Source organism: Mobula birostris, chromosome 3 (assembly GCF_030028105.1).
Source record: "Mobula birostris isolate sMobBir1 chromosome 3, sMobBir1.hap1, whole genome shotgun sequence".
Taxonomy (NCBI): domain Eukaryota; kingdom Metazoa; phylum Chordata; class Chondrichthyes; order Myliobatiformes; family Myliobatidae; genus Mobula; species Mobula birostris.
Window position 1 is genome coordinate 69,475,360 of NC_092372.1, and position 26,232 is coordinate 69,501,591.

At 41.3% G+C, this 26,232-nt stretch overlaps 1 protein-coding gene across 5 annotated transcripts in view; it reads left to right on the top strand.

Annotated features, from left to right (window-relative positions):
* pds5a (PDS5 cohesin associated factor A) overlaps positions 1 to 26,232 on the top strand; it is a 189,658-nt gene that overhangs the window by 15,577 nt on the left and 147,849 nt on the right. The window lies entirely within an intron of this gene.

The window sequence follows — 26,232 nt, forward strand, 5'->3', positions numbered from 1 at the left end:
GCGATCCCCGACCAAAGCATGTACGAGCAATTTGAGCGTTCCCAGACCCAAAAAATAACCTACCCAATCATACCAAATAACACATAAAACCTAAAATAATGCTAACATATAGTAAAATCAGGAATGATATGATAAATACACAGCCTATATAAAGTAGAAATAATGTATGTACACTGTAGTCGGGAAGATTAAGCCAAAACCAAATTGTGGGGGAAAAAACGGCAAGTACGCGCATGCGCACGTCACATAGTCGCAGGCTTCATGGTAGTCTTTCTCGGGGTAAACACAAGTGTCCTGTATTTGACTGCTCCTTTTGTCCGTTTTGTCGTCTGGTCCTGGTGACTTATCCAACTTGATGCTTTCCAAAAGTTCCAGCACATCATCTTTATTAATATCTACATGGTCAAGCTTTACAGTCCGCTGTAAGTTATCCCTACAATCACCAAGATTCTTTTCCGTAGCGAATACTGAAGCAGAGTACACATTAAGTACCTCTGCTATCTCCTCCAGTTCCATACACACTTATCCACTGTCACACTTGATTGGTCCTATCCTCTTGCTCTTCACATACTTGTAGAATGCCTTGGGGTTTTCCTTAATCCTGTCCGCCAAGGCCTTCTCATGGCCCCATCTGGCTCTCCTAATTTCTTTCTTAAGCTCCTTCTTGTTAGCCTTATAATCTTCTAGATCTCTATCATTACCTAGTTTTTTTGAACCTTTTGTATGGTCTTTTCCTCTTGACTAGATTTACAACAGCCTTTGTACACCATGGTTCCTGTACCCTATCATCCTTTCCCTGTCTCACTGGAACATACCTATGGAGAACTCCACACAAATATCCCCTGAACATTTGCCACATTCCTTTCGTACGTTTCCCTGAGAACATCTGTTCCCAATTTATGCTTCCAAGTTCCTGCCTGATAAGCCTATTTCCCCTTACTCCAATTAAACACTTTCCTAACTTGTCTGTTCCTATCCCTCTGCAGTATTACGGTAAAGGAGATAGAACTGTGATCACTGTCTCCCAAATGCTTTCCCACTGAGAGATCTGACACCTGACCAGGTTCATTTCCCAAAATCAGATCAAGTACAGCTTCTCCTCTTGTAGGCTTATCTACATATTGTGTCAAGAAACCTTCCTGAACACACCTAACAAACTCCATCTCATCTAAACCACTCAATCTGGAGAGATTCCAATCAATATTTGGGAAATTAGAATCTCCCACCATGACAACTCAGTTATTATTATACCTTTCCAGAATCTGTCTCCCTATTGGCTCCTCGATGTCCCTGTTACTGTTGGGTGGTCTATAAAAAAACACCCATTGGAGTTATTGACCCCTTCCGGTTCCTAACTTCCACCCACAGAGACTCCATAAGCAATCCGTCCGTGTCTTCCTCCTTTTCTGCAGCCGTGACACTACCTCTGATCAACAGTGCCACGCTCCCATCTCTTTGCCTCCCTCCCTGTCCTTTCTGAAACATCTAAAGCCTGGCACTTAAAGTAACCATTCCTGTCCCTGAACCATCCAAGTCTCTGTAATGGCCACAACATCATGGTTCTAAGTACTGATCCACCCTCTAAGATCATCCGCTGTGTTCATAATACTCCTTGCATTAAAATAGATATATCGCAAATCCTCCCTCTCGCACTGTCTCCAAGCTTTCTCTATTTGTGTGCCAGCCGCCTCTTCCTCCATCTCTTCAGTTTGGTTCCCACCCCCAGCAATCCTAGTTTAAACTCTCCCCAGTAGCCTTAGCAAACCTCCCTGCCAGGATATTGGTCCCCCTGGGATTCAAGTGCAACCTGTCCTTTTTGTATAGGTCACTCCTGCCTCAAAGGAGGTCCCAATGATCCAGAAATCAGAATCCCTGCCCCCTGCTCTAATCCCTCAGCTGCGCATTTATCCTCCACCTCACTCTATTCCAATACTGACTTGTCACGTGGCACAGGCAGTAATCCCGAGATGACTACCTTTGAGGTCCTGCTCAACTGCCTTCCTAACTCCCTATAGTCTGTTTTCCTACCTATGTCGTTGGTACCAATATGTACCATGACCTCTGGCTGTTCCTCCCACTTCAGGATATCGTGGACGCGATCAGAAGCATCCCGAACCCTAGCACCTGGGAGGCAAACTATCATCCATGCTTCTTTCCTACGTCCATAGAATTGCTTGTCTGGCTCCCTAACTATAGTGTCCCCTATCACTGCTGCTATCCTGTTCCTTTCCCTACATTTCTGAACCACAGGGCCAGACTCTGTGCCAGAGTCATACATAATTAATCTTTCTGTCACTGCTTCTCTGTTCTCACTTTTTTAATCTGATGAAAGGTTCTTGATCTGAAATGTCAGTTCTGCTTTTTGCTTCTGATTGCTGACATACTGAAAATTTGCAGCATTTTTTTGTTTTTATATTTCTGCCATCTACAGATTTTCGCTCTAGTTGTGGTAACTATAGTCTGTAGTCCAATTTGTCTCAAGGATTCTGTGCTCCAGACGAATAAAAACTGAAGTACTTTCTGTGGTTATTAGCTTAGTTTTAAATCATGATCTATTTCTAAAGTGCTAAGTAACAAATGTGAAGGTGTATCTATCCGAGTTGTACAGTATGTTTCGTGTGTCTGTATAATGTGCAAAACTTTTTGACTGCACTTGTGTGTTAAGTGTTAGCTTATCATCCTTACTTACCTGAATGCAATGAATTCAAGCCATATTCTAGAATTTAAGCAGACAATGCAAGTTGAAATTTTGCTTTTATAAAATTGTTTTAACATTGGAGAAACACTGTCTTCTGTGTGATGTGTTAAATAGACACTGTTTGGTGTATATGAAAGATTTTAAGGCCATTTGTGTCTTGGCCAGAATTCATCCCTCATTTAATAACAAAAAAAAATTGATTACCGTGTTTCTCTTGGTGCAATCTCATCCTAGTATTAAAGGAAGTGGTTGCTGGGTTGTTGATACCCTTCTAATTTTCTGAAATACCCTAGATTTGTGGAAGGTTTCCAATAGATCAGGAAATAGCGTAAATAACTTGTGTTTCTCAAAAAGGAAGAGAGGCCAATTAGTTTAATATTTGTCCCAAAAGAAATGTTACAACCTACAAGGTGTTGTAGCAGATCAGTTAGCAATGATGCCTTGTAATCAGGCAGTCAACGATGTTTTATGAAAGGTGAGGTATGTTTGAAAACTATATCGGTCTTTGAAAAAGTAACATGCATTAAAGGGGAACCGGTGGTTGTGCTATATCTAAACTTCTAAAAGCCATTTGATAAGATGAATAAATAAATGATGCAGCAGAGGCTGTTTGGAAAATAAAAGCTTATGGTGTAGGTGGTGACATTTTGGTGTGGATGGAACAGGAAATGATGTGTAACCACATATCAGTTTTCCTGGTTGACAAGATGTAATGATTGATTGGTTGGGATTACAGTGTTTATGAGCTTTTATAAAATACTTCTTATTTCTATAAAAATTTGCAAAGTGTTTCACAACTAATTAATACTTTAGAAATGTAATGACTTGTAGAGAAACAAGGCAACAATTTTGTGAGCTAAGTCTTTCAAAATTTGATGCCATGAATGTTATTTTTGGAGGTATTGCTTATTTGTGTGCAACAAGAATGTCCATGCTTTTATTTGAGTACTCATGCTGTCTTTTGTGTTTTTGGCATTTCATATGCCACTTGTTTACCAGCCCATTGGACTAGAGTATCATCCAAAATTCATGCAATCACATGTGGCCTGTGGATTTGACCTGTCCATCCACCCTGCACTTTCCACCTCATCAGTCTCAGGACATTGTCTGGCCGTGGTTGTACAATCTCTTTCGGCAGTGGTGTTGCCAAAAATATTTGAAAGGCAGATGCTATTCTGTTAGCTTTAATGTGGTGTGGCATTTTCCTTTAAAGCCATAAGAGTCTTGGAATAGGATAGGTAATCTCCAGTAAAATATCAAATTTATAACAGGAGCAGCCCATTCTGTTTCAGGATAAGGGCTGTAGGATCAGCAGGTTTACCATGATAATTGGAACTCGGTTATGCTGCTCTCCATTCTGCCCTCAGGCTCAATTAACTGATGATTTCTGGACCTCAGACTCCCATAGTAAAGAACCAGAAAATGGAAGGTTGGACTATGTTGGCTTTTCTTACTTGATTGAGTGTGCCATGATAACACAATGGTGATTACAAGTCTGTCGTTGTTTAACACTGGATACTGGCAAAAACTTTTAAAGAGCTAGCGCAAGTATTGTAGTATTGTGGGTTAAAAGGTTATTTGAATAGTATCCCAAAGCCGCCTCCCTCAAAAACAAGCTACAAACGTACATAAATGTGAACTTGAGATGCACAGATTAAATTGGTACATAGAAATAAATAGTTGCTGATGGTGGTCAGAGAATATTTATCTAGCTTCCTGACTTTGGAGTTGAAATATTTTCAGATTGCCATATTTTTATACGACATAGAATTGACCCTTTATAGCTCATCAAATGTATGACAGCTCACAGAATTCCACAACCCTCAATAATTTTCCCATAAATGTTCCACTCAATTGTATATGAGGGGAAATTTTTTTTTACGCAAATTAATCTGCCAACTATTTGGGAAGTGTGAAGAAATACGAACACCTATGGGAAACCAAAATGGTCACAGAAAGTACAGTTGCAAGAAAACATTTGTGAACCCTTTGCAACTGCCTAGTTTTCTACATTAATTACTCATAAAATGTGGTCTGATCTTCATTTAAGTCACAATAATAGACTAACACAATCTGCCTAAACTAATAACACACAAAGAATTGAACTTCTCATGACTTTATTGAATACGTTGTTTTATCATTCATAGTCCAGGCTGGAAAAAGAATATGAACCGTTGTATTTAATAACTGGTATAACCTACCTCCACCAACTGTTTCCTGTAGCTGCTGATCAGACTTGCACAATGGTGAGGAGGAATTTTAGACCGTTTTTCCTTACAAAACTGTTTCAGCCCATCAATATTTCAGGGTTACCTTGCATGAACAGCCCTCTTCAGGTCATGCCACAGCATCTCAATTGGGTTAAGGTCTGGACTCTGACTAGGCCATTCCAAAACATGAATTTTCTTCTTTTTAAACTATTCTGTTGATTTACTCTTGTGTTTTGGATCATTGTCTTGTTGCATCATCCAACTTCTACTAAGCTACAGATGACAGACCGCTACCCTGATGTTCTCCTGTAGAATGTCTTGATAATATTTTGTATTTGTTGTTCCATCAACGATTGCAAGCTGTCCAGGCCCTGAGGCAGCAAAGCAGCACCAAGTCATTGTAAATGCAACTTTGCTGGATCAAATAACGACAGCACAAAAAGATCGTTACTTATCTTTTCACCGGTTTATTTCTTCGAGCTCAGCCGGCGAGTGAACTTAGACCCGACATCAGGGAGAGACCCTTTCTCATCTCCCCGGCGGTTTTACAAGTTCACTGCCCGATGTCAGAATTGTCAGAAGTTATAAGGCCACCGATACAAAAGAACAATCAGTTTGATAACCATTCCAGTCAAGGCAATGAACTATTGATACAGAGAACAATCAGTTTGATAACTATTCCGGTCAAGTCAATGGACTATTGATACAAAAGTACAATCAATTTGTTAGACACTCCAGCCACCTTAAATAAAGAAAAGAATGTCCTACCTGGTTTGCCGGAGCCACAACTTAATTACAAAGATAAGAACATCCATCAAATTTATGCTTTAATTAAGAAAGGAATGTTCTGTCTAATTTCCATCAGGTACTGCTTTTTGTCAAAATCAAAAGGTGTGAAAAGCCCAGGGACATCTATGTGGATCTGGGCAACTTTAATCATCGTGCTCCAAGAGGGCAGCTGTGAGATATTATTCAAACACATTGCAGTCACAGACATAGTACTTAATTCATTGTTTATGGGGATCTGAGAATCCCCTATTCCCTTAAACTTTATCACCGTGATGCTCCTTCCACTACAGAGTTGAAATGAGGTTTTTGTGTTGGTGTGCATTTCTGCCAAAAAGCTCTACTTTCAGCTCATCTGTCCACAGAACATTGTTCCAGAAGTGTTGTGGAACATACAGGTGGTCTATTGCAAACTTGAGACATGCAGCACTGTTTGTTTTTTAGAGCAGTGGTTTCTGTGATGTCCTTCCATGAGCACCATTCTTGTTCAGTGTTTTTCTTTTAGTAGATATATAAACAGAGACTTTAGCAAGTGCTTTGAGGTTTTTGCAGGTCTTTTGCCATTACCCTTGGGTTCTTTTTCACCTCCATTATGCTCTTGGTGTAATCTTGGCAGGTGCCCACTCCTACAGAATGTAGCAACAGTACTGAATTTCTTCCATTTGTAGACAATTTCTTTTACTGTTGACTGATGAACACTCAGATCTTTAGAAATGCGTATGTAGCCTTTTCCAGTTTGATGCATCTCTACAATTTTTCAGGGTCCCCTGAAATTTGTTTTGATCGATGCATGGTGCACATAAACAGATCTTGCTTGAAAAGAGCAGGCTCTGTTAGTAACCTGACTGTATCTTTTATTGGGCAGAGCACCTCTACAATCCACACCTCCAATTTCATCTCATTGATTGGAACACTGATCTCAATAGCTTTTGTAGAAGGCATTACCCCCAGAGGTTCACATACTTTTTTGAACCTAGACTGTGATTGTTTAAAGGGTGTATGTACTCAGTATTGACGAGAAGTAGCACAATTGTTTGTGTTATTAGTTTAAGCAGATTGGGTTCATGTTTGAATAATGTTTTCTCTTTTTCTAAATGTTTTGGAGCATTGTCTTTAGAGTTTACCTGATTAAAGCAGGCTTAACTCTGAATGATACTTAAAATCCTGGAAGTTTAAAATGAAATAAGTAATGTTAACATTTCATTTATGATGTAAGGTCATCAATCTGAACAGTTGATTTTGTGTTCCCTTTCATGAATACTGTCGAGCTTTTCAGGAATTTTCTGTCTTTTGTAAGATGTTCAGTGTATAGGCAAGGTGCAAAGGAATGATCGGGATATGTCAACCAGCACAAGGACCTGGTGATTGCAGCATACAGAAAATGTATCTGGTTATGAATGGTTTAAATTATATGTGGTTTTTGTGGGTTGTCCTCAAAATAGTTTCAGTTTTAAATGTGGCCATTTGGTAGAAATGCAGTGCTTCATCTTAGGTTTTGCACTCATGTCAGGAGAGGGGTTTGAACCAATTGCCTTGTCACATAGGTGAAAATACGTACCTATGATATTCAAGGTCAACAACGATTAAAATTATCTGGAAAAGCAATGACTATAGTTGATTTTTTTCCCCAAATTAAAGTGGGTAAATAGACATTGCCTTATGTGCCCGAGAACAAAAATCTTGTTTTAAAATAAAAAATGCTGGGTGGAAAGTGACATATTTGCATTTCATTTGTTGGATATGAAATATAAATATGGGTAAGTTATGCTGCTCCTCATGCCTGTTTTGACATTCAGTAAGATCAGGGATAACATTTGGCAACTGTGCCACTTTCCAGCACTGACCTTTATATGTTGTTATGTTTGTTTTTATTTTAAATATACCCCACAACTTAGCCTCCGCAGTGCTAGTATGCAGTGACTTCCAAAGATGAATCATTGCCTGGTGAAGAAAGTACTTTTACCCCTATCTGAATTGGCCAAGCATTTTTCTTTACTGCAACCCTTAGATCTAGGCACCCCAGTTACTGGAAATTTAGCTCTATCTGCTTGTTGTCCTGAAAACAAAATTGTAAGAAAAGTTCAGTAGGTCAGGCAACATCTGTAGAAAGAGAAACAGCTAATATTTTTCATATTAGGCCCTGAAAAGAGCTGAATTTTGTGTATTTCAATGAGATTATTATTCACAATTTGGCAGCCTGAACATTACCTACAGTATTTATTCCTTTCATGTTTTCTTTCAGTTTATCAACCTTTAATCTGCTCTAGTATTTTACCTCCAATGTAATTATCTTTTGTGTGGCACCGCATGTTGAAGGGCTTTCCTTCATCCAAATACAGTACATCATCTGGTTCTTCCTTTCCTATTCTGATCAAACTAGCATATTTCCTTTTTATATAAATCCATTATAATTATAAATTCATATTATTATTATGTGTTCTTTACAATTTTCTTAATATTAGATTCCAACAAAGCTCCCCATTGTCAGGGTAGTTTTTCCATTGTTCTGTCGTTTCCCCCTATCTGTTTGTATGATACACTGCTACCTTCCTATATTTGGGAATTGTTCTAGAGCCAACAAAATTTTGGAAGATGACAGCCAATCAGACCATCATCTCCATAGCTATTATGTTCAAACCCCTATTTTCTGTGCTGCACTAGTTTACTTAAATACTCATTATGCTGAGCTCCTGGATCACTCGGGACCTATAGTTGTTCACTTTTTCTGAGAGGTATTTGTGTCTTGCATAAAAGTAAATTATAGTATTGTTTAATTTCTCTCTCATTTTGAACGGATTATCTTTCCTTGTTCTGTGTTCTCTACTGTGTCTCTGTTACAGAATCATTGTATCATGTGTTAATATAAATGTTCTGTTTTCCTTTAGCCATTTAAGTAGGAACGAGCATGTGTGTGGACACTAGCCCTGTATTTTTTTACATAGATGTATTTAGATTTGGTATATCTCTACTCTTCAACAGGAAGAAGATGTATTTCCGTCTCTTTTTCCATTGCCAAAGTGGCTTTCTAGAGTGTCCAATAAATGTCTGTGAGTTGTTAATAGAATAATACAGCATAGAAATAGGCCCTTTGCCACAACTTCTCCATGCCAACCAAGATCCCTACTTAAGCTAAAAGGTGGGAGGAGAGAGAGCAGCGTGCCTGCGCGTGCGCAGCCCTCCGGTGAAAAATGATATGGTATTTGCTAAATAGGGGCTGTGGACAATTCTGATTTGATGGAGAATGGACGTGAAAGCACAGAGGAACATCTGGAGAAATTTCTGAAACGCTCGTTCGCTGCTGTCGTTACTGTGTGGTCAGGAATCTTTCGGAGGGTAGGCCTCAAAATCCCCAGCTTTGCCTGCTGTTGGCGACCGAGGTTGAGGTTGAATCGTTCGGACAGAGATGGCGCTCAGTACTCAGTGTCGGAGAGCTGATCGGAGCTCGAAGTTTTCGGATGACTCAGAATTGGACTGTGGTTGGCATGGCAGGGAGAGTTTTTCTTCCTTCTCCCGTCTGCATGAGATGTGGGACATTTGAGAGACTTTGAACTTTTACTGTGCTCATGGACTTCTTCAAGTTATGGTATTGTTGCACTGTTGTAACTATATGTTATAATTATGTGGTTTTGTCAGTTTTTTCAGTCTTGGTCTGTCCTGTGATATCACACCGGAGGAAATATTGTATCATTTCTTAATGCATGCATTACTAAATGACAATAAAAGAGGACAACACACATAAAAGTTACTGGTGAACGCAGCAGGCCAGGCAGCATCTCTAGGAAGAGGCACAGTTGATGTTTCAGGCCGAGACCCTTCGTCAGGACTAACTGAAGGAGGAGTGCGTAAGGGATTTGAGAGGGGGAGGGGGGGAAGATCCAAAATGATAGGAGAAGACAGGAGGGGGAGGGATGGAGCCAAGAGCTGGACAGGTGATAGGCAAAAGGGATACGAGAGGATCATGGGACAGGTGGTCTGGGAAGAAAGATGGGGGTGGGGGCGGGACCCAGAGGATGGGCAAGGGGTATATTCAGAGGGACAAAGGGAGAAAAAGGAGAGTGAGAGAAAGAATGTGTGTATAAAAATAAGTAACAGATGGGGTACAAGGGGGAGGTGGGGCATTAGCGGAAGTTAGAGAAGTCGATGTTCATGCCATCAGGTTGGAGGCTACCCAGACGGAATATAAGACGTTGTTCCTCCAACCTGAGACTACATGTCTTCATAATCTAAACTAATCAAATTTGCCTACCTTTGACACATATCCCACAAGCCTTTTCTATCCACAAATACCTCCAAATGTCTTTTAAACATTGTATTTGTACCCACCTCTACCACTTCCTCTGGTAGCTTGTTCCGTATAGCCATAACCCTCTGTGAAAGACTTGCCTCTCAGATCCCCTTTAAATATTTCCCCTCTCTCTTTAGACCTGTGCTTCCTGATTTTAGACTCTTCTATCCTTGGAAAAAGACTGTGACTATTTACCTTAGCTATGCTGCCCCCTCCCCCCCAATAAATTTGTAAGCCTGCACATAGGTTATTCTCCTAGGCTCAGAGGAAACAGTCCAAACCAAATGAATCTGGCCTTGTAACTGAAGCCCTCCAGTCCAGACAGCATTCTGTGAATGCTTTCTGCCTTCTTTAGCATGGCAATCAGAATTGCATACAATAGTCCAGGTTTGTCCAAACCAGTGATTTGTACCATTGTAACATGATATCTCAGCTACTATACTCAATGCCTTGGCAGTGAAGGCAGGCATATCATGCTTCCATTGCCGTCTTGTCTATGTGTGTTGCCACTCTCAGGGAAATATGTACTTGTTACCCCAGGTCTCTCCACTCAACAATTCCTTGGGCCCTACCATTCATTGTGTATGTCCTAGTCTGGTTAGTTTCTGAAAATATATGACTTGTTGGAGGTAAATGCCATCAGCTGTTCACTTACTCACTTTCCCAGTTGATATAGATCCTGTTTTAACATGAGATAACCTTCACTGTTCACTATACCACAAATTTTGGTATTATCTACAAGTTAAAGCAGTTCCATTAATTTTTGCATTAATTTAATGATCTCCAATTTTAAGTGCTGACATGATAGTAAGCTGCTAGATGAGTAATCAGTGTTTTGGTCTGGGTTCCTAGATTTGTAGTTTTCTTTGTTATCTGGATTTCCAGATTTCCCACCATAGTAGTTTGAGTACTGTTCTGCTCTGGTTTCCAAGCAGAGCATGATGGTGAGGATTTCATATTCTACTTAAAAAAGGGTCCATTTTCTGCTAGACTTCTGCAAACAGGAAAGATATGATTGTAATGGAGGGGTGCAGGACACCTTTACCAATAGGTTCGAATTTTTATCTGAAGCAATGTAACAAATTTATAAAATGATACAGATGTGACCCTCTCACTGTGGCTCATAACAAACTTGGCTTGTTAGCTAACTGTGGCTAATAGCCACATGACTCAACATTGCATGGGTAATGGTGAGAAAGCCTCCTTCAATAAGCAACGCACACCTAGGGTTGGTATGATTTGCATTCAACCCAACAGGAAAGTTGGAGCTCCGATGAGGGAACGGAAATGATGGTGAATGCTGTGTAAATTCTACCCTTGCTAGGAAATAACAGACCTTACATCAGCATACTTACAGATATTTCAACTTTTAACGAACAGTTAATAGGGAATGAAAAGGTAAGGGCCTGGCCCAGTACAGTTAAATCAATTTAAATGTGCATATAAATGTTGCAGCTCATTTCTGGCATAGTTGGGTGCTTTGTTTTGATTATTCACGTGCTGAATCTAAGTTCTGTGTGAAAGATGCTAGCCATAGTTTGAACTTCCTTTGAAGACCGTCTCGAATGAACTGGCTAACTCAGAAGTATTGGTATTTCTCCTTGAAACCATTTGTCTGCACAAAGCACTTCTGACAACAGGGTCTCTATTTAAGTGGGATTCTGCGAGCATCTTCCGCACCTGCCAACAAAAACCCAAAATCAGACCATTGTCCCGTAGAAATCTGATCCCGCTTAGCTCTCTTGAATGTTCCATGGCATCCCACTGGACAGAATATTACAGCACGTCACCAAGACAAACCCAGTTGGCTGACACAACATTCCTAGCCGGGCAAATGGCTCCTTATCTCAGCCGAAGCCAAAACACTAGTCTATGAAGCTTAACTAACAGAACACACTGCGTTTCAGAAAAGCTGCTAAAAGCAAACAGCATAGTAGTAGAAATACAATAAAACAGGTTCTTAACCAGGGCGTTAACACAAAATCCATCAGGAAGGTTACAGCCACGAGGAAAATGACAGATGGGCAAGTGCAGAGTGATGCATGTTGGGATCTGTGTCTGTGCTGAACAGCTCCACGGCTTCATGCATTGGTTGCTTGCTTTGGATTGAAGAAACTGAATAGAGTCATTTACAAAGTATAAGGCGTCTAGATGGGGGTATGTCGAAAGTGCCGGTTTTTATAGCATAGGAGCGTGTAAGTTTGAAGTATCTGATAGATGGATTGGAGAATGGTTGAGGAAATAAATTTTCACCCAGGTGTTAGTAGGGGTCTGGAACTTGCAACCCAACAGAGTGGTAGAGGCAGAAGCCTCAGTACATTTCATACCTCCAGGATCATGGGCATAATGGTGAGAGGTGGGTCTGGGTTCATTAGCTTTTTATTAAACTGATGGATCCTGTGCTACACTGCTTCTGATAAAAAAAAATCAAAGCACTTCTGATCAGCAGTTGGTTTAAAATCAAAACTAGTTATAAAATTATATTAGAAAAGTTAGGAAATACAGGTCTGCCTGCCATTTTTATGATTGTGTGCTTTGCAACATTCAGTGCGCTACCCTTTTTCCCAAATTGGTTCTGTTAGAGTTTAATAGCCGATTTTACATGGGTTTTGTTGAGGATTATGGGGCCAGTGGAGAAATGGTTTATTTTATAATCTCTTGTAGTCAATTAAGGGAAGCATGAGGTAAATAGGTTCAGTAGGTTCAATTTAATGTCAGAGAAATATATACAATATATATTCTGAAATTCTTTTCCTTTGCGAACGTCCACGAAAACAGAGGAGTGCCCCAAAGGATGAATGACAGTTAAATGTTAGAACCCTGAAGCCCTCCCAGCTCCCCACTACCACGCATAAGCAGCACCAAAGTCACGATCCCCCTCTCCCACCAGCAAAAAAGCATGTGCGCCCTCCAGTGAGCACTCAAGTGTGCAGCAAAGCATCAGTAAAGACACAGACTTGCAGTAACCCAAAGACTACTCGTTCACCTAGTAATTCGACATACCCTAATAAGGGAAAAAAAGGTGTCCCCATTTCACTGTGGGACATAACAAAACAATTTGTCGATTTATGGTGTTAAAAGTCTGTTGGGTCACCTTTTCCGAGCTCTGTGCTCAAAGATCTTGGGTCTCTGGGTACACAGCCAGCAGAGAGCTCGCTGCTTACGATCTGCCGTCTCCCATGACACACCAGTTTTCTGCGGTAGCACCAACTTGGAATCCGCAGAGCCACAAAGATCCGGCACTTTGAAGGTGTACTAGTCTTCTAGGCCACATCCTTGGCATATCGAAAAACAGCCGGTCGTGAGGCCCTGCGAGCGGGTCCCATTCACATAAAGAACTGAAGTCAGTGTGTAACTCCAGGTCAGGATCTTCAAAAGAACCCTGAAAAGGAAAAAAAAAGAGATATTAAAGATAGAAATAGAGCTGTTTCTGAAGATGCAAGCAAAGGAATCGCTGTTAGGCACCATCATCTTAAGCTCCGCCCTTGAATGTTTTATGTCACATAAACTGTTTTATGTGGCAGTTTTTAGACAAGGGTTGCATTGAACATCACAATATAAGCTCGTAAATTTATCTCATTCTAGAAGAACATTTAAAATTATTTCAACTATGTGCTCTAAATGGAAACTTTGCTGGAAATTCAAGGTTATTGTCATTTGACTGTACAGTGGCATGCAGAAGTTTGGACGCCCTGGTCAAAATTTCTGTTACTGTGAATAGCTAAGCGAGTAAAAGATGACCTGATTTCCAAAAGGTATAAAGTTAAAGATGACACACTTCTTTAATAAATGCTGCTTGGGCAGGGCGAAAGGCATCATCAGGGATGCATATCACCCTAACCATGGACTTTTTACTCTCCTTCCATCCGGTAGGCACTACAGGAGCCTCTGCTCCCGCACCAGCAGGCTCAGGAAGAGCTTCTTCCCTGAGGCTGTGACCCTGCTGAACCTCACACCCATACTGGACTGTCTCAGTATTTTTATATTTGTATGCTGTAGCACTTACTTTTTATTCGCAGTTATTTTGTAAATAATATTATTCTTTTGCTCTTCTGGTCAGACGCTCATTGTATTTCATTGGCTTTGTATCTGTACTTGGCACAATGACAGTAAAGTTGAATCTAATCTATCTATCTAATATTTTAAGCAAGATTACTTTTGTATTTCCATCTTTTACAGTTTCAAAATAACAAAAAAGAGAAAGGGCCCAAAGCAGAAGTTTGGGCACCCTGCATGGTCAGTTCTTAGTAACACCCCCTTTGGCAAGTATCACAGCTTGTAAGCACTTTCTGTAGCAAACTAAGAGTCTTTCAATTCTTGTTTGGGGGATTTTCGCCCATTCTTCCTTACAAAAGTCTTCTAGTTCTGTGAGATTCTTGGGCCGTCTTGCATGCACTGCTCTTTTGTGGTCTATCCACAGATTTTCGATGATGTTTAGGTCAGAGGACTGTGAGGGCCATGGCAAAACCTTCAGCTCGTGCCTCTTGAGGTAGTCCATTGTGGATTTTGAGGTGTATTTAGGTTCATTATTCTGTTGTAGAAGCCATCCTCTTTTCATCTTCAGCTTTTTTTTTACAGACGGTGTCATGTTTGCTTCCGGAATTTGGTGGTATTTAATTGAATTCATTCTTCCCTCTACCAGTGAAATGTTCCCCATGCCACTGGCTGCAACACAAGCCCAAAGCATGATCGATCCACCCCAGTGCTTAACAGTTGGAAAAGTGTTCTTTTCATGAAATTATGCACCCTTTTTTCTCCAAACATACCTTTGCTCATTGCGGCCAAAAAGTTCTCTTTTAACTTCATCAGTCCACAGGACTTGTTTCCAAAATGCATCAAGCTTGTTTAGTTGTTCCCTTGCAAACTTTTGATGCTGAATTTTGTGGTGAGGATGTAATGTTAAGTAGTTAACATTTCGTAGGCCTCTTGTGACCCTGGTTGTTTTGTAAGGGTCATAGCAGCTAAGGCTTTGGAAAAAAAAGCATAGAAGCACAAATGTTTCTTCATAAGATGAGCTGAGCAGGTGAGATCATCCTTAATTTCAGTTCTTGCTTAGAGTAACTTGTATCATTGCTTTATTAATTGCTGTAAGAGACATACTCTGTTTTGTACTCACTGTAGCACCTGTAAGATAAGCCTGTGCCTGTCTGTATCCAGGCATAGCGGCAATTAAAACTGTTACACGAACAAGTTATGGCTGATAAAGTTAACAGTACTCATCTGTACAGAAACTAAGGGGGTGAACCCACATGTATCTCTGTACGTGACTGCGTATGTATAAAAAGAGCTGTATTTGCTTCAGAAGCAGGAGATCTCTGGAGCAGCCCAAGAGATTGCTTAAGATGGGTTCTCTCTGGTAACTTGCTAATAAAGAGTTAAAGTTACAGTCACCGTAGTACGTGGTGTCTTTGCATCGGGTAGATCGAAAGAAGTTTACAACAAGGACGCAGGAAAGGTTTGCTTCTGATGAGTCTTCCACGAAGGTCATATTTGTGCAGGTGTTGCTGCACAGTAGAACAATGCACCACCACTCCAGGGTCTGCTAAATCTTCCTGAAGGTCTTTTGCAGTCAAATGGGGGTTTTGATTTGCCTTTCTAGCAATCCTCCACCGTTCCTGTTAATTGCCATTTCTTAATTACATTACGAACTGAGGAAACGGCTACCTAAAAACGCTTTGCTATCTTCTTAGAGCCTTCTCCTGCTTTGTGGGCATCATTTATTTTAATTTTCAGAGTGTTAGGCAGCTGCTTAGAGGAACCCATGGCTGCTGATTGTTGGGACGAAGTTTGAGGAGTCAGGGTATTTATAAAGCTTTGAAATTAAAATTTGCATCACCTGGCCTTTCCTAACGATGACTGTGAACAAGCCATAGCCCTAACAAGCTAATTAAGGTCTGAGACCTTGGTAAAAGTTATCTGAGAGCTCAAGTCTCTTGGGGTGCCCAAACTTTTGCATGGTGCTCCTTTCCTTTTTTTCACTCTAAAATTGTACATAACAAAAAATAACACACTAATCTTGCTTAAAATGTTGAAACAACACACATCAAAGTTGCTGGTGAACGATTTTGCAGAAACGAGTTCAGTGGGGCATGTTGAAAAGAATGTTTCATCTTTAACTTTATAACTTTTGGAGATCAGTTTATCTTCTACTCACTTAACTTTTGCATGCCACTGTACATCTATACAACCAAACGAAACAGCATTCACTGGACAACACAGCACAAAACAAAATATTACCACAAATAAATTAACAAAATACAATTCCAAGTGCATGTAGTGTGTAGCACAGCTAAATGTAAACAGTAAACAGCTCATTGTCCTTGTGACAAGACCTCACTGGTTGCAGAGTATTCATTAGTCTCAGTCTGAGGGAAGGAGTTGTTACCTAGGCTGGAAGACATAGATGCTCCTGTACTATTTCTCTGATGGTTGTGAATCAAAGTGGTTGTGGGATGGGTGGTAAGGATCCTCAAAATGCTTCAGGCCCTTTATATGCAATGCACCCAGTAAATATCACAAATGGGGAAGGGGGAGAGACACTGATCATCCTCCCAGCAATTTTTAATACCTTTCGAAAGGTCTTGTGGTCTGATGCCTTGCAGCTTCTGTATCCCACGATACTGCCAGAGAGGACACTCTTACTGGTGCTCCTGTAGAAAGTTGTTAGAGTGGGGCGGGGGGCCTTGCATGACTTAGTCTTCCCATAAAGTGTAGATTGTGGTGGCATGGTAGTGTATTGGTTAACACAACACTTCAGATTATCAGCAACTTGGCTGCAGGTAAGGAGTTTGTACATTCTCCCTGTGATTGTTTGTGTTTCCTCCAGGTGCTCTGGTTTCCTCCCACAGTCTAAAGACGTACCAGTTAGAAGGTTAATTGGTCATTGTAAATTGTCCTGTGATTGGGGTGGTGTTAAATTGGAGGTCACTGGACGGCATGGTTTGAAGAGCTGGAAGGGCTGACTCCACGCTGTATCCCAGTAAATAAATGGAGGAGGAGGAGAAGATGGCAGCGTGCGTAACCTCTCCGCTGAAATGATATCGTATTTGTAAGTAGGATGCCGTGCACAATTCTGATTTGATGGAGACAGCCGTGAGAGCATGGAGGAACATCTGGATTAATTTCTGAAGTACAAAATAATCTGCAGATGCTGTTGTCAAAGGAACACTCACAATGCGCTGGAGAAACTCAGCAGGTCAGTCAGCATCAGTTGAAAAGATTAGTCGACGTTTTGGGCTGAAACCCTTCGTCAGGACTGAAGGAAGAACTTTGGGGAGGGTTTGAAGAATGCTGGTAGTTGAAGAAAACAGTAATTTGAAAGACAAAAGGGTGGGGGAGGAAGCAGTGAGGTGATTGGCAGGAGAACAATGCGAAGTAGTAGAAAGAGGCGGAACTATGAGGGAGATGATGTAAAATAGGGATAGAGGAAGGGAGGGGGAGGGAATTAACGGAAGTTGGAGAATTCTGTGTTCATACCAAGGGGCTGGAGACTACCTAGACAGTATATGAGGTGTTGCTCCTCCAACCTGAGTTTAGCCTCGTCATGGCAGTAGAGGAGGCCATGTATGGACATATCTGAATGGGAATGGGAAGCAGAGTTGAAATAGAATTCTCCAACTTCCGGTAATTCCCTCCCCCCCCCCCCCCCATCCCTATTTTACATCACCTCCCTCATAATTCCGCCTCCTGATACTACTTCGCATTGTTCTCCTGCCAATCACCTCCCTGCTTCCCCTCCCCCACCCTTTTGTCTTTAAACTTAGTTTTTTCAACTACCAGCATTCTTCAAACCCTCCCCAAAGTTCTTCCTTCAGTCCTGACGAAGGGTTTCAGCCTGAAACGTCGACTAATCTTTTCAACTGATGCTGACTGACCCGCTGAGTTCCTCCAGCGCATTGTGAGTGTTAATTTCTGAAATGCCCGGTTCGCTGCCGCTGCAACTGTGCGATCGAGAATCTCCGGAGGGAAGGCCACAAAATCCTCGGCTTTGCCTGCTGCTGGCGACCGGGGCCGAGGGTGAAGCTTTCGGCAGAAATGGTGCTCGGTGTCGGAGGGCTGGTCGGAGCTCGAAGTTTTCGGACGACTCAGAGTTGGACTGTGGACAGGTATGGCAGGGAGAGTTTTCTACCTTCTCCCGTCTGCGTGAGATGTGGGACTTTCGAGAGACTTTGAACTTTTTGCCATGCTCACGGCTTGTTCTTCATCAAGTTACGGTATTGTTTGCACTGTTGTAACTATATGTTATAATTATGTGGTTTTTGTCAGTTTTTCAGTCTTGGTCTGTCCTGTGTTTCCGGAGGAATATTGTATCATTTCTTAATGCATGCATTACTAAATGACAATAAAAGAGGACTGTGTGTCATAATTTTAAAAAAATGCGGCTGTGCCTTCTTGATGAATGAGGTGTTGTGGGTCCAGGTTAGGTTGTCGGTTATCTGCACACCAAGGAACCTTGTGCTCTTCATTTGCTGAAAGGCGGAGCCTTTGATATGCAGTGGAGTGCAGTCAATCTGCAGCAGACTGAGCACAAAGCTGGGGGGGGGGGAGGAGGAGGAGTGGGTGGGCACCAGTACTCAGTGCGATGAAACTTGAGATGTTACTTGGACTTTCTGAGGTCCTTCTGTCAGGAAAGATGATATAATGAATCTTATAAAATATTCAAAACTGAAGTATAAAGATATATAGTTTTCAGTAAAGAAATCTAACTTGCCTAGTGTTACTATTGAACGTTAAGTAACCTGACAACAAACTCTGTAAAATAAGTACTTCTGACAATTAATTTTCAGTTTGTAGGTGTCACTGGCAAGATCAATATTGGTTTAATATTCCTAATTGCACTTGAGAAAGGATGGTGAATTGCTGTTATCCTTCAGGTGTAGCTACTTCCACATAACTTAAGAATGGAGTCCAAAATGTGGGCACACTGCTATACTTAATATTTGCCAAATGGTGGCACAATCATTGTTCATATCCTGGATGCAGAAATTTTTAAATGAAAGAAAAGGTAACTACTATTTTGCATGAAGGACAGATTTTAGTGGCATCATAGAGATGACATAGGAATTCGTTTTCATGTTTCCCAGCCAATCTTTTCTACTTTGTTTGCTGGCCATTTTATTTAACTTCTGGTTGCTGTTCATCCACATTTTTGTAACCAAATTGCCATATTGCCAGAATCTGATGGGCTGCTTTTGTTAACCTTCTGATCTCGCAGTCATGCAGTTTACTCACTGTTACTGTTTTGTTATGCGTAAATGAAAAGGTCCACTTGCACCAGTTAATTCCTCTCTGCCCTGTCAGTTGCATATGAAAGGTTCTGTAGTACCATTACAAAGAAGTGCATGATTTTTCTTTGATGTCCTTTCTAATATTTTTCTTTAGTATTGCTATTCTGTGGGCTTATGTGCAAATTTGCAGTTGATTTTCCTACTGTACAAGAGTTTACTGCGCTATAATTTGTTAGCTATAAGGTGGTTTGGGATGACTTGAAGCTCAGAAAAGTGCAACATCCATACCAGTCTTTCAGCCCTACCTTTAATTGTAATTTTCCTCAGCAAAGCCTAAGTTTTGTAGGCCAAAGCAGAGGTAATTCATAGAACATAGAACAATACAGCACACCAACGGGCTCTTCCGCCCACAATGTTGTGCCAAAACAATTGAACGGGTAATTAAATACCAAACTAAATTAATCTCTTCTGCCTACATAATGTCCATATCCCTCTTTTCTGCACATTCATGTACCTATCGAAAGAGCCTCTTACATGTTCCATCGTGCATGCCTCCAGTACCACCGCTGACAGTGCATTCCACAGTTTGTGCAAACAAAGCAAGTTTCCTCGATACGACCTGCCCATCCACCAATCTTTGTATCATCTGCAAACTTGGCAACAAAGCCATCTATTCCATCATCTAAATAATTGATATACAGCAGGGGTCCCCAACCTTTTTCGCACTGCGGACCGGTTTCATATTGACAATATTCTTGTGGACCGGCTGAACGGGGGAGAGGGGGGGTAGGGTTGTCAACGGACAAGAGTAGCAGTCAAATGCGCTGGGTTTTCCTTGAAAAGACTGCAATGACCATGAAGCCTTGCGCGGGCACCAGTGCGCATGCGTAACTTGCTCATGCGTGTACGATTTTTTCCTACAAATCGTTTTTGGCGATTCTGTTCGGTGGGGGGGGGGTGTTAATCACGACTGGAATATAGATGATAATTAGCTAATACACTCAATTTCGTTTCTAAAAGGGTTTATCTAACAAATTTAATATTAAACACACAGTGCATATTTTCCTCGCATGAATATAGCGATAAGTCAATTATCAGGGGAGGACAGGGGAGCTTGAAGTAAATGTTGAACGAACTTCCAGTAGAAGTGGTAGAGGCAGGTTCGATATTATCATTTAAAGAAAAAATTGAATAGGTATATGGACAGGAAAAGAACGGAGGGTTATGGGCTGAGTGCAGGTCGGTGGGACCAAGTGAGAGTAGCGTTCAGCACTGAGTAGAAGGGCAGAGATGGCCTGTTTCCGTGTTGTAAATAGCATCATAACATTTTAAGTATCGTTTGGATATTAAACACGCAGCACATATTTTCCCCGTATGAACATATAAAATCACTGCAGCACACCAATATCGCTGAATCAGTGGGAGCCCTGGGATTGTTTTCCTGCAACAAGACGGTCCTATCGAAGGGTGACGAGAGACAGCGATACTCGAACAGTATTCCTAATATCCAGTCTATTCCACAATTTAGTTTTCGTTGCATTCATTGCAGAGATACGTTGGAAATGGAAGCAACGTTTTCAGTGCTTTCGTGGGTATCTCAGGATACTTAGCCTTGACTTTGATCCATAATGCCGGCAGGGATGTTATGTCAAACATGCTTTTCAGCCCGCCGTCATTTGCAAGCTCGAGGAGTTGATCTTCTTCCCGCACTGAAATGGATGACGCGCGGGTAATGACCTCGCATGCGTAATGGCTCAACAGTGGGCATGACAGGGAATGAGGAAAGGTGCAGCTGACTCCTATCGCCAAGTCATATCCTTTCCTCGTGGCCCGGTACAGCATGCTCTGCAGCCTGGTACCGGTCCGCGGCCCGGTGGTTGGGGACCGCTGATATACAGCATAAAAAAAGTGGTCCCAACACTGACCCCTGATGTTGTATACTACTTGTCTGGTTGGCTGACAGTGACAAGGATTTTTTTATTCCTACTCGCTGCCTCCTACCAGTCTGCCAATAGTCTAACTATGCTAGTAATTTTCCTTTAATACCATGGGCTTTAAATTGGTAAGCAGCCTCACGTGTGGCATCTTGTCTAAGGCCTTCTGAAAATCTAAATGTACAACATCCACTGCATCCCCTTTATCTATCCTATTTGTAATCTCCTCAAAGAATTCCAACAGGTTTGTCGGGCAAGATTTTCCTTTAAGGAAACCACACTGACTTTGGCCTATCTTGTCCTGTGTCACTAAGTACTCCATAACCTCATCCTTAACAATTGACTTCAACATCTTCCCACCCACTGAGGTCAGACTAACTGGTCTATAAATTCCTTTATGCTGCCTCCTTCCTTTTTTAAAGAACTGAGTGACATTTGCAATTTTCCAGTCCTCTGGAACTGTGCCAAAGTCCAATAATTCTTGAACGATCATTACTAATGCCTCCACAACCTCTATCAATACCTCTTTCAGACCCTGGAGTGTAGTTCATCTGGTCCAAGTGACTTGTGCACCTTCAGGTCTTTCAGCTTTTTGAGCACTTTCTCCCTTGTAATAGTAACTGCACTCACTCTTGTCCTTCACACCCTTCAACACCTGGCACACTATATTATCTTGCACAGTGAAGACTGATGCAAAATACTCAATTAGTTCATCTGCCATCTACTTGCCCACGTTATTATTTCTCTGACCTCATTTTCTAGCGGTTCTATATCTACTCTCATCTCTTTTTTTTATATACTAAAGAAAGTTTTTAAAATCCACCCTGATATTGTTAGAAAGCTTGCTTTCATATTTCGTCTTTTCCCTCCTAGTGATTCTTTTAGTTGCTTTTGTAGGTTTTTAAAAGCTCCCCTATCCTCTATCTTCCCGCTAATTTTTGCTTTGTTTTATGCCCTCTCTTGTGCTTTTACATTAGCTTTGACTTCCCTTGTTAGCGACGGTTGTACTGTTTTGCCATTTGAGTATTTCTTTGTTTTTACATTACATCTGTCCTGTACTTCCATCATTTTTCCAGGAAACTCAAACTTAAATGTTCTTCTCTCACCTGTCAAAAGATTCCTGCAGCTCCAGCACAGTTGTCAAATCCATTCCCACCCATCCTGCAGTTTTCCAAAATGTTCCTTCAACTATATGGGCCGTGTAGAACTTCAGGGAGCAGCTGTATGTGTGACACAGGTTCATTGAAGTAGGAAATCCTGCAACATGCAATACGTTTATTGGGGGAGTCCTCCCTAAGTGATTAATGTCAAAGGAGTCATATCTCTTGAGGTAGGCATTCTGTTGAGTAAAACCCAGGATGGTATTGGTTACATTTCCTCCATTCCTTAGCTAAAAAGTGTTGTGTTTGGTAGATTTGGCATGTGTATCTCATTTGAAATGAATTCAGTTTAAATTACATTGGCTGTTTATTTTTATATATCACAAGGGCTCCATTTCTTTTTAGGAATTAGAGCAATTTAATCATATGTAAAGTCTATGGTTTTAACAGTGGGTAGGGGTGATAACATGAGAAGTGAAAGAAGTTGTCGCCATTACGGTAGCCTGCACTTCAGTCAGCATGTGGGGTGCAAGTGGAGGTTAAAAGGCATGTAAACAAGGCAATTTTAAAGTGGTTATGGGCAATTTCAATACAAGACCAAAAGACATCTGGCCCATTGAGTCTGCTCCGCCATTCAATCGTGGCTGATCCTTTTTTTCTCTCTCTCCTCCTCAAACCCAGTTCCCAGTCTTTTCCCTGTAACCTTTGATGCCATGTGGATAGGTATATAGGTTTGGCACTGGATCCCAAGAGAAGGAATTTGTAGAATACTACTGAGGTGACGTTTTAGAGCAGCTTGTGGTCAAGTCCACGAGAGAAAAGGCAGTTCTAGATTTCACATGCAATGAACCAGATTTGATTTAGGAACTTGAGGTAAAGGAATACTTAGGAGGCAATGATTATAAAAATTCACCCCATGGTTTGAGAGGGAGAAGCTAAAAATCAGATGGATGGCAGTACAGTTGAGTAAAGATTACTAAGGTTACTGGAGAGGCATGAAAGAGGAACTGGCCAAATGATTGGAAGGGGACCCTAGCAAGTACGACAGTGCAGCAATTTCAGTGTTTTCTGGGATTAAATTGAAAAACGCAAGATTATTTCATTCCAAAGAAGCATTGGTATTATACGAAGAGGATGAGGCAACCATGGCTGCGAGGGAAGTCATAGACAGCATAGAAGCAAAAGAGAGGGCATATGATATTTCAAAAATTAGCAAGAAGCTAGAGAATTTGGAAGCTTTTTAAAAAAAACATGGGGAAAAACGGATTAAATATGAAGGTAAGTAGCTGACAATATAAAAGCAGATACTAAATTTTCTTTCAGGTGAGTAAAGAGTAAAATAAAAGCAAGAATGGTATTGAACCATTGGAAAATGACACTGGGCAAATAATGGGGAACAAAGAAATGGTAGATGAACTGAACAAGTATTTGTCATTTTTTTTTACTGTAGAAGACACCAAAAATTTGAGAGTTGGGGAGTGTGATAATTAAGTAGGTGAAGAATTGAGTGCTATCATTAATACTGAGGAGAAGCTGCTTGGAAAACTGAAAGGTATGAAAGTGGATAAGTCATCTGGACCAGAAAGATTATACTTCCGGGTCCTGAAGGAGGTAGCTGAAGAGATTGTAGAGGCAATAGTAGTGATCTTTTAAGAATCACTGCAGTCAGGAATGGTTTCAGAGTACTGGAAAATCGCAAATGTTGCTACTTTTTAAGAAGATGGGAGACAAAAGTCAGAAAATTATAGACAAGTAAGCCTGTTTGCAGTGGTAGTGAGATCTTGGAGTCCCATTGTTAAGGATGAGTTTTCAGTGTACTTGGAAGCATATAAAATAGACCAAGGTCGGATGGTTTCCATAAGGGAAGATCTTGCCTGTGACAAATTTATTGAAATTTTTAAGGAAATAACAGGCGAAGGGTTGGTGGATGTTGCTTACTTGGACTTTCAAAAGGCTTTTGACAAGGTGCCACATGTGAGGCTGCTAAAGAAAATTGAAGCTCATGGTATTACAGGAAAGATACCTGCATAGTTAAAAGATTGGCTGATTAGCAGAAGGAGAAGAATGGGAATAAAGTGGACCTTTTCAGATTGGTTGCCAGTGACTGGTGGTGTTCTGCAGGGAATGTAAGGTCATGTGTTTTGGTAGAAGGTATAAATTTGTAGACTTTTCTAAATGGGAAGCAAATTCGAAACAACATACACAAAGTGCTGAAGAAACTTAGCAGGTCAGGCAGCTTTTATGGAAATTAGTAAACATTGACGTTTTGGGCCGAGAACCTTCGCCAGGACTGTAAAGGTAGGGGGAAGATGTCAGAGTAAAGTGGTGGGGGCTGGAGAAGGAGGACATGCTGAAAGGTGATAGGTAATGCCATTTGGGTGGGGGAGAGGGAGATGAAGAAAGAGTGGGAAGTGATCAGTAGAAAAGGCAAAGGGCTGGAGAAGAAGGATTCTTATACGTGAGGAGAGTGGACGATAGGAGAAAGGGAAGGAGGAGGGGCACAAAAGGGAGTTGATAGGCAGGTGAGGAGAAGAGGCAAGAGGCCAAAGTGGGGGGGGGGGGAAGAAGAGGGAAGTGGTGGGGGAAAATTACCGGAAGGAGAAATCAATATTCGTGCCATCAGGTTGGAGGCTATTCAGACAAAATATGAGATATTGCTCCTCCATCCTGCGAGTGACCTCGTGGCAGAAGAGGAGGCCGTGGACCACATTTCAGAACAGGAATGGGAATAGGAATTAAAATGATTGGCCACTGGGATATTCTGGTTATTGTGGATGGAATGGATGTGCTCAATGAAGCAACCCTCCCAATTATGTCAGGTCTCACTGATGTAGATGAGGCTGCATTGGCAACAGTAGATAAAGAGACGACCCTAACAGATTAACAGGTGAAGTCTTGCCTCGCCTTGAAGGACTGCTTTGGACCCTGAGTGGAGGTGAGGGAGGAGGTGAATGGGCACATGTAACTTGCAGGGATACATGCCGGGAGGGAGATTAGTGGGAAGGGATGAATGGGCAAGGGAATTGTGGAGGGGGTGATCCCTGTGGAAATCGGATCTGGACGAGGGGAAGATATTGAAAATTCAGAAATTGGAGGTGCAGAGGGACTTGGGAGCCCTAGTGCAGGATTTTCTTAAGGCTGACCTGAAGATTGAGATGGTAGTATGAAAGGCAAATAAAATATTAACAGTAATTTCGAGAGGACCAGAATAGAAAATCTAAGACTTGTAATGCTGAGACAACATTTAGAGTATGATGAGCAGTTTTGGCCCTATATCTGAGGAAGGATGTGCTGATGTTGAAGAGGGTCCAGAGGAGGTTTAGAGAATGAACCCGGGGATGAAAGGATTAACATATGAAAAGTTTTTGGCCCTGAACCTATACTTGCTGCTTGCTGGATTTGATTTCGGGGGCGGGGGGGGGGAATCTTATTGCAACCTACCAAATGTTGAAAGGCCTGGTTAGAATGAATATGGAGAGGATATTTCCGGGAGTAGGAACGTCTTGTACCAAAGGGCACAGCCTCAGAATAAAAGGACATCGCTTTGTGACGGGAAGGAATTTCTTTAGCCAGAGAGCGGTGAATCTGTGGAATTCATCTCCATAGATAACTGTGGAGGTTGATGTGTTCTTGATTAGTGAGAGTGTCTAAGGTTATGGGGCAAAGACAGGGAATGACAGAGCGGATTCAGTGAGCTGAATGGCCTAGTTTTGCTTCTATATCTCAAAATCAGGGTTATAAAACTGACATTATAAAATTTTTGTGGTAGCAATACAGTGTAACACACATACTGTAAGTTACAATACAGAATAAAATAAATGGTGTAAACTAGGAATAATGATGGTGTGCATAGACCATTCAGTAATCTAATGAAGAGAGGGAAGAAGCTGTTCCTAAATTTTCGTCTTAAAAGTGTACGTGGTCAGGTTTCTGTACCTTCTCCTTGATGGTAGTAATGAGAAGAGGGCAGGTCCTGGATTGTGTGAATCTTT